Here is an 18,507-nt window from a genome sequence, read left to right as displayed (position 1 = left end):
TCTGCAGAAGGAAGGCCAAAACCCGACAGCAGCAGAGTAAATCTGTTAAGAGTCTTAGCTTTGAAGAGAGAGTTTGAGTTTTTGAAGATGAGACACTCATAGTGTGAAAGAATACTCTTCCAAGCAGAATTAGTTTGTGAACCAAATAAGAATACTTGGTGAAAACTTTCCAAATTATAAAGTTGTAGAGAAGATCTCGGTCAACCTTTCATACAAGTTTAAATAAGAAATCTCAACTATTGAAGAGTATTGTGACTTCACTACATACAATAGCTGAACTAATATCCAAACTGTATGTCCAAGAGCAACGGGTAACAATGAAAAGAGAAGGGATAGTTCAAGCATCAAAAGAAAGGCCAAAAAGTCTGCTTATATATATCTCAAGGGGTAAAATGTCACGATCCAAAGTACACCTTAGACGTGATATGGCGTATAAGTCCCTGAAAGGTCTTACACAAGCCGCTTGACCTGCACACACACAATAATAGATAAAAGCAATAAATCTCATAAGAATGTAAAGAGTTTGACGTAAGTGGAGTACATAAGTCTAGACAAACCATCTTTTTTATATGAATGAAAGTGGTTGGGGTGTGACTTGTACACCATATACAAAGTCCGAAACATGAAGACATAAGAAAACAAATTGAAGCAAAATGGTCCATGGAGCATAAGACCCACCGACTCTTAATTTTTGAATTGTCACTGGGACCAACTAGCCACGAATAGAGGAAGAGGAATCATCATGCCCTATATTAGTGAAACAATGTAGGCACAAATATGCATTAATAAATGAAATGTACTAAGTATGATAGAAATGCAATAAAACATGAGACATGATCATAAGGAGACATAATAGAAATCATGATATGCATGACCAAGCTAATCATAGTAAATCATAAGAAGAAGAATAGTAAATCATGAATGTGGTCAATGCATGACAAAATCATAAAGAGAACTTCATAAAACATTTGTGAGTAACTGTTCAAAACAAATTTCCTTAGGCGCTAAAAATCAACTACAAGCAAAATATATAAAAGAAAAATGTGATTTTTATTAATGAATCTTTATGAGTACAATTCTATTATTTTCTTGATTCCTCTATCCAAAGTTTCTCCATGATTCGAGGGCCTTCAATAGCGTATTTCTCGAATGTAGGTTGATTTAGACCTCCTTGAGATGTATCTGATATCCGGGAACGTCAGGAAGCACTTCATTGTTGCAAGCTGCTCACTGAGAAGAACTCCGTTGATCACTCCTTTGAAGAGCTATGTAGTTGATGTTATAGCTTATGTAGACCTCTTGAGATGCATTTGATCTCCGGGAATATTGAGAAGCACTTCATCGTTGCAAGTTGATCTTAGAAAAGAATTTCGCTAATTACTCCTTCGAAGAGATATCTAGTTGATGTTCTAGTTTTCTCCAATTGTAGAATGCTTGTTGAAGAGTCTTCTTGATTCCTCATGAATGTCATGTCTATCCCCAATTTATAGTTTTAGGGAGTGAACACTGTTGCTTGTGACTGGCCAAAGGATGTCATTTCGACACTTGACGCATTGTGATTCGCTTTTGTATTTGACTGGGATTAGCACCTCATTTTGACACGTGGCGTCACCTTGTTGGTCTTCGATGCCTACTCACTGTGACACGTGACATGATTTGGGCTTCAAGGTGAAATGGACCTTGAACTTGAATTTAATAAAAATGGACTTATTTATTTGTAAAGCCCAAATTAATCATTCAACCCAAGTAAGCATGGATATAATCCAATTTTTGTATGAATTCAATCCAATAAAATTTGTGTCTACAAATGCCGCCTACTTCAAGACTTGTAGAAGTGTAGGTTTGCTGGCATTTGATTGCAAGACTTGAAGTATTTATGAATGTGTTTTTATTTTTTGAGACTTATCAACATGTAGGCTTGCCGAATTCGACGATGAAAGTTGAAGTCTTTATGAATGAATTGTTGAGAATTCAAGAGTATTTATTTCTTGTCGTCGCATTCTAACTAGGTCACTACAAATTATTTATTTGTAGTGATCTCAAAATTCTTGTTTAAACATTCTTGCTTGACAACCACGTGGACCCTCTTTCAAATAGATGGGTCTAGTGAGTAGTAACATTATGTGATCTTCCTTGCAAGGTGTGAGAAAGAACAAGAAGATTGATTGGGTTTTGAATCAAATAAAAGGAATATCAAATTTCCTTTGATTGATTTTGTAAGATCATTCTTGACATATTAGGACGTATTGCTTTCCTTTTGAGTGCTAGCAACTTCCATTTAGATGGTAAGAATTGATATGATTTGTTTCTTCCATACCAAAGCTTTCTTTGTACAAGAAATAAAAATTGTTCGAAGGAACTTCTATATAAGAATCTCCCATGTAAAAAGGATTGATCAAAGAATCATTGGAAAAATAATTCTTCTAACCAAATCAATGTGAAACTCCAAATTTGGTGTGTTCTTTTTTTCGATTTCGTAGTCCCACCAAAATGTCTTTTTCTTGGTGTAAAAGAATTCAAACGACAAACAACTTGATTATGGGAAAACTAGACCTATAGTACTACTACAGATACAAAAATCAACATCAAAAACCTTTCGTATTGATGGGAATTGATTTTTGAAATTGGTTATCAAACCTAGAAGTTTCCTCACAGTTATGCGCAATCTCGCTAAAACATCCTTTTCTCGATGTAGGAAATTTCAAATGACAATACACTTGATTATGGAGAAGCTAGAATTTTGGTTATACAATATATCCAAAAATCAACGTTAAAATTCTTCCGTATCGATGGGAATAAAATTTTGAAGTTGGTCATCAAATCTGGAAGTTCCCCTCATAGTTATGTACAATCTCGTCAAAACGTTCTTTTCTTGATGTAGGAGAATTCAAACTACAAGACACTTATGGATAAAATATACTTTTGGTTATGCGATAAATCCAAAAATCAACGTTAATATCCTTCCGGATCGACAGGAATCAAATGTTGAAGTTGGTCATCAAATCTGGAAATTCCCCTCACAGTTTTGCATAATCTCGTCAAAATGTTCTTTTCTTGGTGTAGGATCATTCAAACAACAAGAGGATTGATTTTTGAGAAACTAGACTTTTTTTGAGAAACTAGACTTTTGGTAATACAACATATTAAGAAATCAACGTTAAACACCTTCTGTATTGATGGGAATAAAATTTTGAAGTTTGACCCCAAAATCTAGTAGTTCTTCTCAGAGATTTGTGTCTTCTCGCTAAAACACCATTTTCTTGGAGTAGGAGTGTTGAAATCACGACTTTCTTCTTCCAATAGAAAGAAAACTCAAATAATTAAAAAATATGTGCAAAAATCATGGCCAAAATCCTTCCATAGTAGTACAAATGTATTTTCAAAGTTATATTGAATTCTTTCTCGCTCAACTCTTCAGCTTTGAGCACTTTCTTGAGAAAATTTAATAACTCAGTGTAGGAGCCCCGAAATGATGCAATTCTTGTTCCATTAAAAGAATAACTCATAGATGTACAACACATGCATAAATCATAGCCAAAAGTTTTCCAGATTATCCCAGATATCTTTTCAAAGTTAGCTCAAATTCCGCTTCGTTAAGCTCTTAAGCTTTTGTAAATTTCGGGAGAAAATTAATAACTCGGCTTAGGAGTACCAAAATAATGTGATTTTTGTTTCGTTGTAAGAATAACTCCTAGATGTATAATATGTATAAAAATGACAGCCAAAAGATTCCTAGATTAGCGTAGATATCTTTTCAAATTCAGCTTCGCTAAACTCTTCAGCTTTGAGCAACTTTGGGAGAAGATCAATAACTTGGCGTAGGAGTTTATGTTTACGAGCTTCTTTGTTTGTTGTGGAGAGGGATTCAAGAATCTTCTCCTTTGCTCATTTGTGACGCGTTTGAACTCATGTCTAGCTACATGTTTTAAGAGCTAGTGTTATGATACGCAATGCCACCAAATTATTTTTTTTACTCATTTGGTTAAACTTAGAGTGATTACTTCAAGAGCCTACATACCTCCGTGAAGAGGATCAAGTCATATCGTAGTTCAATATGATGAGATTTTTTATTTTTTTGGGTCTTACAAAATTAATACTCTTGCAGACCAGTAGTAACATGCAGTTTATGCTCATACCTTAAGGAGCGTTGTAACTTGCAGTTTAGGATCATATGTCGAGGAGCATTTCAGGGAAGAATCCTATCAATGTAATTGTCCTTCTAACCTTTTGTGGTGAATCATTAATGTACTTCAGTTTGGTGTTGGATTTCATGATTTCGCATTTCCACGGTTGATTATAAGTCTAATCTATTACATCAACTTACAGAACATCTTGACAAAGGCAACCCTTGAATTATAAGGGTTCCTTTACTTGCACTTAGGATATCTATCCAAGCTCTTCACTTAGGATACATCCTATAGCCATCAACACCTACACTTTGTATAAAAAGATGAAGAAGAATGGTATTAGTAAAAGAATGCACTAAGTATAGTAACCATGAAAAAACATGCATTTTAAACAGGACATTTCATTTGAATTCATGCAACATGCTTTTTTGGTAACAATCATGAACATATGTATAATAACCACAAAATAGTTCATACACATAAAATAGGCATAGATTTTATTTATTATAGCACATAAAGCCATTTATCATAATTTGAGGCATATTTAATACACACAATGCATTAGCTCCCGCTTGTCTTACTTCTTCCCTTAAGCAACTGTCAAGTTTACTTAGTACAATGTATCACCTCAAGGTCATCTTACTATGGTCCTTGATAGATGTACTTCACAAACACAACCACATATATTCAAAACTCTCAAGCACATCATAGACATTAACTTCACATAAGGACCCTCACCTAAGACAACCCCTAAGTCACACTAGTGCAACATGTAGGTAGCATCCCATGACATTGCTTCCACTAAGTGTACCTAAGAAGTCACGTAGACTAGGCATAAAATACTCAACAAGTCATAATACCTTCATTTATAACTAGACATAAGGCCACGTACTTCATAACATCATATAAGGACTCTTTCCTTTACTACAACCTTAGTCATAACTCCTTTAGTTTATAACATAAGTAAACCACCCTCATAAAACCTTCAAAAGCTTACTTGTGCAATGTACATATGGAGTCCCATACCCCCACATATACTAAGTAAATCCATTTAGAAGCCATAAAGTGCATTTCACCCGCATACACATTTCATGTGTTGAAATAGCAAAGTCACTTAACATATATTCATACAATTCATACATAACATATCATAAGTCTTACTTCCATATATATGCTAATCTTATCCTTTCTTGAAGCTCACTTGTGCAATGCATGGGTAGGGGTCATAATCCAACCTATACTAAGTAATAATCTCAAGGAGTTATGATTATAGTCCATAATCTTATCTTAGTTAATTTGTTACTTTGGGAGACATAGATATAACCAACATAGACCATGTGAGCTACATGGAATCATGTGTTCTCCCATACTGAAAAGAGAGGGTTAACACTTGCCTAAGGTGTAACCAATCGTACATAGCTATCTAGGTGGTATACACAAGCTGTAACTTACGGTGGCACATGGTTATAAAACATGGATATTTCTTCTAGAAACCTTTACTAACTAGCGTGGAGATTTTTATCTCATGAGACAACATCAATGTTGGGAACCCGGACTTGCTAAACGTGAAGGTTCTATTGTGGGAAACTAGACTTATTAATGTGAAGCCCCCACTCTCATTTGTCATGTTCTCTTGGTCCTAGGCTCTAACTCCCTTTTTAATATATTTAATCCTTTAGTGAATTCGTTCATATAGAAGGCTTAATGAGCTTGGTCCTTCATACATCATATTTCTCAAAGGATTCTAAGATGAGAATGTCCTTTAATCATAGATCCTACTTCATGTGAGAATGTCCTTTCACATGTTCATACAATCATACATCATGTGCTTGTGCATATAATTTGAGATCTACCTTCACATAACACCTCTAGTCACACATGTTCATAACTTCATTAATCATATTCTTACATGCATAAAAATAGGTAATGATACATAGGAAACTTTGATTTCCTTAATCATCATGAATCTATCCTATTCATAGTCATGCATGAAGTGTGCTTACATTGGTCAATATGATCACATAAGGTATTAACTCATAATCATTGAAGAAGCCACCCTCTAGGATCACAACACATGTACAACATTCCTCAAATTCTCAATTCATCCACATATATAGATTATTAAGGACTATAGACTACACACTCTCACGTTACATCATTGAAGGCAAGAACGAATTGATCATTAGAATAGAAGAATCCTAACATACTTTGATCACAAATTCATATAGGGTTCACATAGTTATGGTTCATGCTATAAGAGTATTCATGTCACGCCCGGGGAGCACTCCCTAGACGTAACCGGTGATGTCGTCCTCGAAGAGGACTAAGACTAGCCTTTTAGTATTCCTGATTACATTTCATAGTTTAAAATTGCGGAAAAATTAAAATTTTTCATATTCATAAAAAAATTGAGGTATACATAGACCTCTCTCTTACAAGTCATATATATACATATGCATTTCATTTAGACTTCTCGCATATGAAACATACATAGGCTTCTCATTTGGACAACATAAGATACATAGGAATTAGTCTAATATTTCGTCTCATATTTAACAATCTATATAAATAAAAATCTTGGACATAGCCAATAAAAAGTCAACATGCCAATATAGGCTTACATCAATATTCAAATTCTAAAGGAAAGAACAATGTCTTTATAACAATACAATTTCAAAGCTAGAATGTAGAAATAGGTAGCGTCCCCGAACATGAAGACCTACCAATTCTTGGAGAAAAGAGTTAAAGTCTTTTTCAAGTTGCCTTATAGGAACTCAATGACCGGAACCTACAATGTTGGGGAAAAGGAAAGAGATATTGGTTAGTACGAACCACATGTACTAATATGGTTCCTATGCATAAAATCACCAATGTATGTGAAAAGGCACAATTTAGTCAAAACCATGTTTTATGTCCAATAACTCAACATGCACATATATGGAATATTATAAGTCAACCCAATATGATATTAATCCAGCACATAAGCAACCTACAACGATACTCGTGCTATGCCAAGAATAGAACCCCATAACCTCCAAAGCTAAGCATCACGTTAAGTCGCTTACAAAATAATATCATACTTAATTATAACATGATTAATTCATAAGTTCATACAAAGCATATGTACATAACATGTAACCAACTTGATCATACAAGGCACTACTAGAATCATCCTTAAGGATCCCACATGTGCAATGAGTAAGAAAAGACCTATACCCTCCCTCACCCTATTTAGTAGCCTTTAAGACAACCCTAATAATAGTTTACATACTTGAATTCAACATTTACCTTATTAAATTAGGGATAATAGTGTAATATCCGACATGAGAGCGTGTGAGCTACATAGAATCTGGTGTTCTCCTCCCACACCAAAAACAGAGGGTTAACACTTGCCTAAGGTGTAACCAGTCTTTCATAGCTATCTAGGTGGATGCACTAAGCTATATTCCTATGTGGGCACATACTTAAGGGTCAAGGAGATTGTTACTAGAAACCTTGACTTACTAACGTGGAGGTTTCCTTTTCATGAGAGAACACATATCATGGGAATTAAAACTTGCTAAATTTGAAGAAGCCCATGTGGGAGGATGGACTTACTAAATGTGAGACCTCCATCTCATTTACATGCCCTTTCGGTGATAAACATCTATTCCCTTTAGTAATAATAGTACTCTTTATACAAGAACACATTAGTATCTTCTATACCCCTATGTGAACATACCATCATAATAGGTCATAGGTATTCATAAGTGAGAACTAACCTTTTAGTTAGAAACTAAATTCAAGTGAGTACTTTAACTCAACACTTTATCATAATCATGAGGAACTAGTTTCAATCATATAATAATCACATCATAACATACTCGCATGCTTCATAATCAATTCCATAGTCTAGGGTTAAGGATTAGGGATACTTTCTATCAAAATTATCACCATACATTATGCATAGAATCATTACAATCTAAACAACTCATCCTTCATAATTGAATTCAAGAAGAATCAACCTTCATACATTGTTGCGCTTTCATTGCCTCCATACTTCAATTACCAAAGAACACATAGACAAAGCATAATTAAGGTAAATTCAAGAAGTAATGTATAGCAATTTCTACTCTACACATTCATATGATCCTCATCTTGCACAATTACTATAGAATTTTATGACATAATGAATGTAAGAAATAACAAGGGTTCGAAGAGACAATCTTGAGTGATCTTCATCAATTGACCATTAATTCTTAGTTAAGCAATGATAAAAAAACTAAAATTTACCACAATTGATTAAAAAATTTATTTTGAAAAGCGAACCCATGTTTAAATTGAAACTCTAGTTATGGAAAAGTAGAAAATCATCTTTGGAAGAGCCTCTTGGGGAAACGAATCCCACGAGTGAAAGAAACCACACCTCGGTGATGATCTTGCCAAAAATTTGAGATGAAAACCTTGGTGAGATTTTCCTTGAATCGTAGCTCTAGTATTCATCAATGGAGGTTGAAGTTTGGAGAAAAGAGAGATTATAGAGACGTGACTTGGAAATCGAGTAGTTTAATTAGGCTTAGTTCTTTATATAGGTCCTTATTTAACATAATTAGACTTTCCCTAACCCTTAATTAACAAACTAACCAACTAAATTAATTAAATGAACCCACTTAAAACGACCAGCCAAACATAGGCTTGACCTAAGAGACCCCGACCTATGGTCCGTAGGCCAGTCGATGAGCCTTGCACCAACCGTCCTGCACAACCGTCGTTTGTGACAAATACTATGCGGTTTGTCCATTTAATGAAAATGTCTAAGTGTTGAACTAAGGAGGCATCGACGCCCCGTCGTCCCACCAACGCCTCATCGCCTGTAATCGTAGGTAGCTACTACCTCATTTTGCAGAATTGGGTCAAATGCTAGGGTTCTCTCCAAGGACCCTTAGGGTGGTTCTTGGGGAGTCTTAGCCGTACGTTTCAACCTCAAAAGTACTTTAATATGTGTTTGATACCTTTCAACCAAATATCATCAAATTTTGACTCCTAAAACCCCGTGAAATAGGTTAAGGAACACTCACCTCTATTTAACATTTCACTGGACGTCATGGACGTTCCTTGACGTCTTAACTATAAAACTTCTTAAATGGTTTACAAGCATTATTTTAGGCTTTAGAGCAGTGTTACAAACCTTAGACCAACATGTGAGTCTCTAGATTAGGTCTTGGACTTCCGCGGTGTTAGATTATCCACCTCTTAGGAATATTCATCCCTGAATGACACTAAAAAATCTGTTGAAGGAAAATGATAGAATCAATACTATCTGCCAAACCAAGAACATACGTAATCAACATGAGTTTCAATTCAAATGATCATAACATTATGGTATTTACACATAGCAACTAAATCAGAATTTGCCATATATAAGATCTTGACACAACAACAGGGTAATTTCCTTCTCAATATCAACATGATCATCAAGTCTGCTAAAACATATTACAATACATCAACATGCTCATTATTGTTTCATGAAGGCAAGTAATACATCAAATACACAAAAAGTGCAAATCGAAAAAGAGCAATTTTCATGAAAACTCATTTTAGCATAAATCTTTTACCAAAATTATGCATATTTTTCAAAACAGGTCAAATTCAACTTTATTCATTATTTTATTACAAATAGGAACAAATAAACTTAGTTAGAAAAGAAATGAGGATAACGGGACTTCATGTCAGACTCATACTCCCATGTTTTCTTTTCAACTAGGTGGTTTCTCTATAATACCTTTACGGAGGCCACCTCCTTGTTCCTCACTTCTTAAATTGCCTATGAAGAATCTACAACAGAACCTCTTCATAGGAGAGAACCTCATCCACATCAAGCCCTTCAATAGGAAGTATGTACACGGGATCACCAATGCACTTCTTAAGCATAGAAACATGGAATACCGGATGAACCGAAGCTAGTTCACTAGGTAACCTCAATTCATATGCAACCTTTCCGACCCTTTGCAACACCTCATAGGGACCCACATACCGGGGACTCAACTTCCCCTTTTTGCCGAATCTCATCACCTTCTTCATAGGTGAAATCTTCAAATACACCATATCACCTACTTCGAATTCAAGATCTCTTCTTCTATTATCAACACAGGAATTTTGCCGACTATAGGCTGTGTTCAACCTATCCCTTATCATACGTACCTTCTCTAAGTCTTCATAGATCATGTAGGGACCAAGAAGTGAAGACTCCCTTACCTCAAATCACCCGATCGGAGATCAAAACCTCCTAACATAGAGTGCTTAAAAAGGAGCCATAGAAATACTTGAATGGCAGGTATTGTTATAGGAGAAATCAATCAACGTTAGGTGATCGTACCAATTTCCTTTGAAACCTTTCATGCAAGATCTTAACATATCCGCAAGAGTTTGGATGGTATGATCCACTTGACCATCCGTTTGCGGATGGAAAGCGGTGCTAAGATTCACTTGTTTACCCAACTCTTTTTATAAAGATCTCCAAAAATGAGATGCGAATTGAGCACCCCTATTCAATATGATGGACAAAGAAATGCCATGGAAACTCACAATTTTGTCAAGATAAAACTTTGCATACTCTTCCACTAAATAAGTAGAATTAATGGGAATAAAATGAGTATATTTCATTAATCTATCCACAACTACCCATATGGAGTCATCTCACCTTCTTGTCCTAGTGAAACCCACCACTAAGTACATATTAATGTCTTCCCACTTCCAAGTAGGAACTTTTTTTACTTGAATCAAACCACTTGGCTTTTGGTGCTTGGCCTTGTTGGCAATTGGGACATCTAGACACAAATTCCGCTATGTCTCTTTTTAATTCTTCCCACCAATATACTTCTTGATGATCACGATACATTTTTGTGGCACCCTCATGGATAGAATACCGGGACATATAATCTTCTTCTAAAATTTCACCCCTCAAATAGTCAACATCTGGTACGCACAATATACCTTGGTACCTAAGTACACCATCCCCCCTTGGGAGAATAACTCATTAAGCTTGCCAAGTACCGACTCTTATAACTCCCATAATAGAAGATCAAGATGTTCCTTATACTTCACCTCGACCACTAAAGACGATTCTGAGTTATGATGGACCAGAAAACCACCACTTGGAGAATCTTCCAACCGAACACTCAATCTAGCAAACCTATGAACATCTTTCACTAGGTCTTTGTCACCCTCTTCCACATGAGACATGCTTCCCATGGTCATACAACTTAAAACATCCTCAACGACATTGGCCTTTTTGGGGTGGTAGAGAACACTTATGTCGTAATCTTTCAACAATTCCAACCATCTTGTTTGCCGGAGATTTAACGCCTTTTGAGTAAACATATTGAAGACTCTTATGGTCGGTATACACATCCACATGAACACGATACAAGTAATTCCTCCATATTATTATAACAAACACTACGATGGCTAATTCAAGATCATGAGTTGGATAATTCTTTTAATGTACCTTGAGTTATCTAGAGGCATAGGCTACTACTTTCCCATGTTGCATAAAAACACACCAAAAAGCCACTCGGAATGCATCACAATATACCACAAAACCCTTGGTACCCTCTAATAGAGTCAATACCAGAGAGGAGGTAGTTAAACATATCTTTCAAAATTTGGAAGCTTCTTTGACATGCCTCCAACCACTCAAATCTCACTCTCTTTTGGGTCAAAGTAGTCAAAGGAGAAGAAATGGACGCAAAAACCATCCACAGACCTCCTATAGTACCCGAATAAACACAAGAAACTCCTAATGTTGGTTGGACTCAATGGTCTGGGATAATTCTTAACCGCCTCGATTTTCTTTGGATCGACCTCTATACCCTCACTTGAGATAATATGACCAAGAAACACCACCAATCTCAACCAAAACACACACTTGTTATACTTGGCAATATTTGGTGATCCTTAAGGACTTGTAACACCACTCTCAAATGACCCATGTGTTCACCCTCATTCTTCGAATATACCAAGATGTCGTCAATGAACACAATGACAAATGAATCTAGATACTTTCAGAACACCTTATTTATTAGGTCTATAAAAGTCGTGGCGGCATTAGTGAGACCAATGGATATTACTAGGAATTCATAGTGACCATACCTAGTTCGAAATGCCATTTTTGGTACATCCTTACCTACTTCGACCTCAAGTCAATCTTAGAAAAGTAGCTTCCCCTTGGAGTTGATCAAATAAGTCATCAATCTAAGGGAGTGGATACTTTTTTTATAGTGACTTTATTGAGTTGACGATGGTCAATGCACATCCAAAGTGACCTATCCTTCTTCTTCACAAACAATACCAGAGCTCCCCATGGTGAAATACTATAGTGAATGAAACCTTTATCTAGTAAATCCTTGAGTTGAGCCTTGAACTATTTTAATTTGGAAGGAGCCATCTGGTAAGGATGGATCGAAATAGGATTTGTATCTGGTAATAAGTCAATACCAAAATCAATTTCCTGTTCAGAAGGAATTCCAGGAAAGTCATCCGTTAAGACTTCCGGAAATTCCCTCACTATGTGGACCGACTCAATAGGAGGAATGTCGGTATGAAGATTTTTGAATCTTACAATATGGTAAAGACACCCTTTAGTGATCATTTTCAAGATTTCAAACAAGAGATGATATGACCTCTAGGAATTGAATTACCCCCTTTCCACTCTTGGATGGGGTCAATAGGAAAATTGAACTTGACTACCCTAGTCCGACAATCAATGGAAGTAAAACAAGCATTCAACATATCTATTCCCAAAATAACATAAAAATCAACCATATAAAGCTCTACCAAATCCACCCATGTAACTATATTAGGCAAAGATATAGGAAAACTCCTAGAGACTCTTTTAGCCACAATAGAGTAATCCCCGGGGTTGTACCGAAAATGGTTCACTTAAAATATCGGGTAGAACGTAAAAATTTTTAGCTACTAGAGGAGTTACAAATGATAAATTAGAACCTGGATCTAGTAAAGCATAGAAATTAATAGAGAAGAGTAGTAACATATCATTGACCATATTAGGAGACTCCTCTTGCTCACCCCTAGAGCGGAGAGCATAAAAGCGATTCTTCTTAGGAGCATAAGGATTCGGAGCACTTGCTTGTGCTTGAGAATTTTATCTTTTTTGATCCTTCATCATAGAAAATACCTCTTCATGTGATCACTCTTGCCACAACCATAACAATTTCCCGTACCAACTAGGCACATGCATCTATGATTCTTACCACATTTAGCATAAAGAGTCTTCTCCACATAAGGACCACTACCTTTTTCCTACTTAGGATTGGGTGTAGACCCTTTACCTTTGTTGAACCTTGGAATGGTATAAGGACATTGATTGGGGAACCTTTTCTTGAACCTTGGCTTATCTTTCACTTCAAATATAAACTTAGAAGAATTTCCATCTTTGGCCCTTGTCCTTTTTAATCTAACTTGCTTGTTAAGATTTTGCTCCTCAATTTGTTCTGCATGTACCATGAGACGAGATGTACATGCTAGGAATCAACATAGCCTACCTACATTCATTCACCATAAGGTCGGATACCCCCATAACAAATTTGTTCCTCTTGGCCTTAGAATCTGCCACCATGGTAGGATCATACTTGGATAGTTGAGTGAACTTGTGATTATACTCCTTTACACTCATACCCCCTTGGCGTAAGTTGATGAATTCTTGAATTTTCCTCTCCCTTAGTTCCAAGGTAAATAACCTATCAAGGAAATCCGTCTTGAAAGCTCCCCAAGTAATTCGACCTTCTCTAATTGGCCTTTCATACCTCCATTGCTAATACCAAACTTGAGCCACATCTTTGAGTTGGTAGGCAGCTTGTTCCGCTTTTTCTTGAGAACACCCCCCATAACATCTAGAACCTTGAACACCTCATGAATGAACCTTTGCGGGTCCTCCTCCACCTTAGAGCCATAGTAAGTAGGGGTATTAATCCTTGTGAAATCCCTTATCCTTGATGTGGTAGTGCTATCATAGGGAACCACTTGAACCCTAGTATCCCTAGAAACTTGAGTAGCCAACACTTGGGTCAAGATATGAGTTGACGCCCTTATCTCAACATTACACATATCCCATTCTTCAATAGGAACTTGAGGGTTTTGAGGAGCCGGAGGGGAACCGCCTCATTCACATTCTCCTCTTCGACCCTTCGAGCGTTCTTTCTTCTTGTATTCCTTGCCTATAAACACAAGAAAGAGATTAGAAGATAAGGACATGTAGATTTAAGACTATAGAGGCACAACTTCATGAATACAAACCAAGTGAAGATTTCCTAAACATCACATATCCTCTCATTCATAAGTGTGGCGCGCTTCACACCCATAAACAAGACTCTACGTAAACGTGGTTTGATGAGACATAAATCCTATGATTTCTTCAACCTCCTACTCTAATACCACGTTTTCACGCATGGGAGCACCTTCCAAATGTAACCGGCATCGTCGACCTCGGAGATGACTAAGACTAGCCTCTTAGCATTTGTCATTACATTTCATAGGTTAAAATTACGGAGAATTTAGAACTTTATACATATTGAGGTATACATAGAACTCTTGCTTACAAGTCATATATATACATATGAATTTTACTTAGACTCCTCCCATATGAAGCATACATATGCTTCTCATTTAGACAACATAAGATATATAGGAATTAGTCTAATATTTCATCTCATATTTAACCATATAAACGGGTACAAATCTTGGACATAGCCAATACAATGTAAACATGAAAAATATAAGCTTACATCAATATTAAAATGATAAAGGAAAGAACAATGTCTTTATGACAATACAATTCCAAAGCTAGAATGTAAAAATAGGTTACATCCCCTAAAATGAGGACCTACCAATTCTTGGAGAAAAGAGTCCAAATCTTCTTCAAGTGGCCTTCTAGGAACTTAATGGCTGGAACCTAAAGTGTTGGTGAAAAAAGGGAAGAAATATGGGTTAGTATAAACCACATGTACTAAGTATGGTTTCTATGCATAAAATCACCAATGTATTAGAAAATGCACAATTTAGTAAAAACCATGCTTTATGTTAAAATAAATCAACATGCACATATATGGAACATTATAAGTCAAACCAACATGATAATCCAACACATAAGAAACCTACATCAATACTTGTGCAATGCCAAGAATAGAACCCCATAACCCTATCCAAAGCTCAGCATCAAATTAAGTTACTTACAACATAATCTCATACTTAATTATAACATACTTGATTCATAAGTTCATACAAAGCTTAATATATATAATATGTAACCAACTTGATCGTACAAGACACTACTAGAATCATCTTTTAGGATCCCACAGGTGCAATGAGTAAGAGAAGTCTCATACCCTTTCTCACCCTATGTAGTAGCCTTTAATAAAGCCCTAATAATAGTTTACATACTTGAATTACTCATTTACCTTATTGCATTACATATAATAGTGCAATAATAGACATTAGACCATGTGAGCTACAAGAGATCCGATGTTATCCTCCCACACCGAAAAGAGAGGGTTAACACTTTCTTAATGTGTAACAAATCTTTCATAGCTATCTAGGTAGATCCACTAAGCTATAGTCCTATGTGGGCACATAGTTAAGGGTCAAGGATATTGTTACTAGAAACTACGACTTACTAATGTGGAGGTTTCAATCTCATGAGACAACACATATCATGGGAATCTGGACTTGCTAAACACGAAGAAACCCATGTGGGAGGCCGAACTTACTAAGCGTGAGACATCCATCTCATTTACATGCCCTTTCGGTGCTAGACATCTATTCACCTTAATAATCATCATATTCTTCATACAAGATCACATTAATCTCTTCTAGACCCCGATGTGAACATCTCATAATAATAGCTCATAGGTATTTGAAAGTGAGAACTAACCTTTCACTTAAAAACTACATACAAGTGAGTACACCTTTAACTCAACACTTTATTATAATCATGAGGAAATACTTTCAATCATATAATAATCACAACATAACATAGTTGCATGCTTCATAATAAATTCAATAGTCTAGGGTTAAGGATGAGGGATTCATGCCATCAACATCACAACCACACATTATACATAGAAGCATACAATTTAAACAACTCATCCTTCATAATTGAATTCAAGAAGATTCAACATTCATACCTTTTTGCCCGTTCATTGACTCCATACTTCAATTACCAAAGAACACATAGCCAATACATAATTAAGGTAAATTGAATGAATAATACATAGAAATTTCTACACTACACATTTATGTGATCCTCATCTTGCACAATTACCATTGAATTTCATGATATAATTGACAACTAATTCTTCGTTAAACAATGATAAAACCCTATAATTCATCACAATTAATTAAAAATTTCTTCCTTAAATTGAGCTTTAGTGTTCTTTAGTGGAGGTTGAAGTTTGGAGAAGAGAGAGACTAAAGACATGTGAGTTTGGGAATTGGGTTAGTTGAATTAAGTTTAGGTCTTTATATAGGTCCTTAATTACCTTAATTAGATCTTCAATAACCCTTAATTAAACAACTAACCAACTAACTTAATTAAATGAACCCATTTAAAACGACCAGCCAAACATAGGCCTGACCTACGAGACCCTGACTTATTGTCCGTAAGTCAGTCGATGGGCCTTGCACAAACAGTCCTGCACAACCGTTGTTTGTGTCAGAGACTAGGAATTTGGTCCATTTTTCGAAAATATTGAAGTGTTTAATGATGGAGGCATTGACGTCCTGTCGTCCCACCCACACCTCGTCACCTGCAATCGTAGGTAGCTACTGCCTCATTTTGCAGAATTAGGTAAAATGCAAGGGTCCTCTTAGGGTGGTCCTTGGGGATTCGTATCTGGATGTTTCGACCCTTAATGTACTCTAATATGTGTTTTACACCTTTCCATCAAATTTCATGAAATTCTGACTTCTAAAACCCCATGAAATAGGCTAAGGCACACTAACCTTTATTTCACAATTCGCTAGACGACATGGACGTTCCTTGATGTTTTGACTCTAAAACTTCCTAAATGATTTTTAAACATTATTTTAGGCCTAAGAAAAGTGTTTCCAACCTTACACCAACATGTGAGGCTCTAGATTAGGTCTTGGACATCTCGGGCGTTAAAATTCATCATCATTAGTAATCTTAGACCACACCTAACCCTAACATGATCATCACATATACACAACATCATCCACACACCTAAATCATGCAACTAGTGTGTAAGACTATTCATATACTTCACATAACATCAATTAACTTAGAATATGATATTAGAATCAAGGTTGTCCTTCAACTTCCTAAACATAGAATCATCATATCAATTCATAAGTCGACCTGCCACACAATGACCTTCAAGACCAATTCAACTACCAATTCTATTCACAGTAGAAGGAATAGGGCAATCATAGCAATTCTTCAAGCATTTATCATTATTGATCAATTAACGATAATTTACCATCAATTTGAATAGAAAATAGTAGCTATATACATTAACATAATATAAATCATAATCTATCATTATCGCAACAAGATCACATTACCCTCTTTATATGCTAAATTTATATTTGAAAGGATAATGGCTTTATCATGAAATCTGAGTGAAATTCACATTAAAAAGTAGTAGGTAATAATGAATTTATCATAATCATGCTTTTGAAGTCGTTTTAAGAAGGAATTCATGGCTAGATAAAAGATGGACAATTTGATAATGAATTATCTTTGAAAATATTGGAATGAACTCCTTAGATGAAATGGATAACTAAGGATGAAAAATGACCATACCTCATTACATGAAAAGCCCACGAAATCTTGATGAAAAATACATGTTAATTCATCAACCAAGGTGTTCATGAGCTTCATCTCCCATGGAGGTTTCTAGAGAGAATTTGTTTTTAGAGGGAAGAGTGAAATTTGAAGAATGAATTGGGAATTGGTTTTCATCTTTTTAACTAACTTAATATACCCTAAAATAGATAAAATAACTGAATATGGTCTATTTAGGATGTGGGGTTAATTTTCCTTTCACCCCTTAAGTGGACAACACGCTTGCAGAAATGTTGGTTCCATCTACGTTGGGACTGACGGACTGTCGTTTGAATGAGGGTGACGTAATGTCCTTTCGTAGTTTGTGACTGAGGCTGAATATTGGGGTCTTGGATCCCACAACTAAGTGTGGAGCAATGGCCCCAATTTAGGTGGTGTAGACTTAGTTACAGGGCGTCATTCCTTGGGCGTAGATGGACACTACCAAGGAAGTGTCTAGGCAACCTTTGGGTCTTTCTAAAGGACCCCTTGGGCGGTCCTTGGGGAGTGGTGCCTGAAATTTTTGAACATAAATACTAT

This window comes from Solanum lycopersicum, chromosome 10 (genome assembly GCF_036512215.1).
Source record: "Solanum lycopersicum chromosome 10, SLM_r2.1".
In the NCBI taxonomy this organism is placed as follows: Eukaryota; Viridiplantae; Streptophyta; class Magnoliopsida; order Solanales; family Solanaceae; genus Solanum; species Solanum lycopersicum.
The sequence above is the reverse complement of the archived record's forward strand: the minus strand, read 5'-3'. Positions refer to the sequence as shown.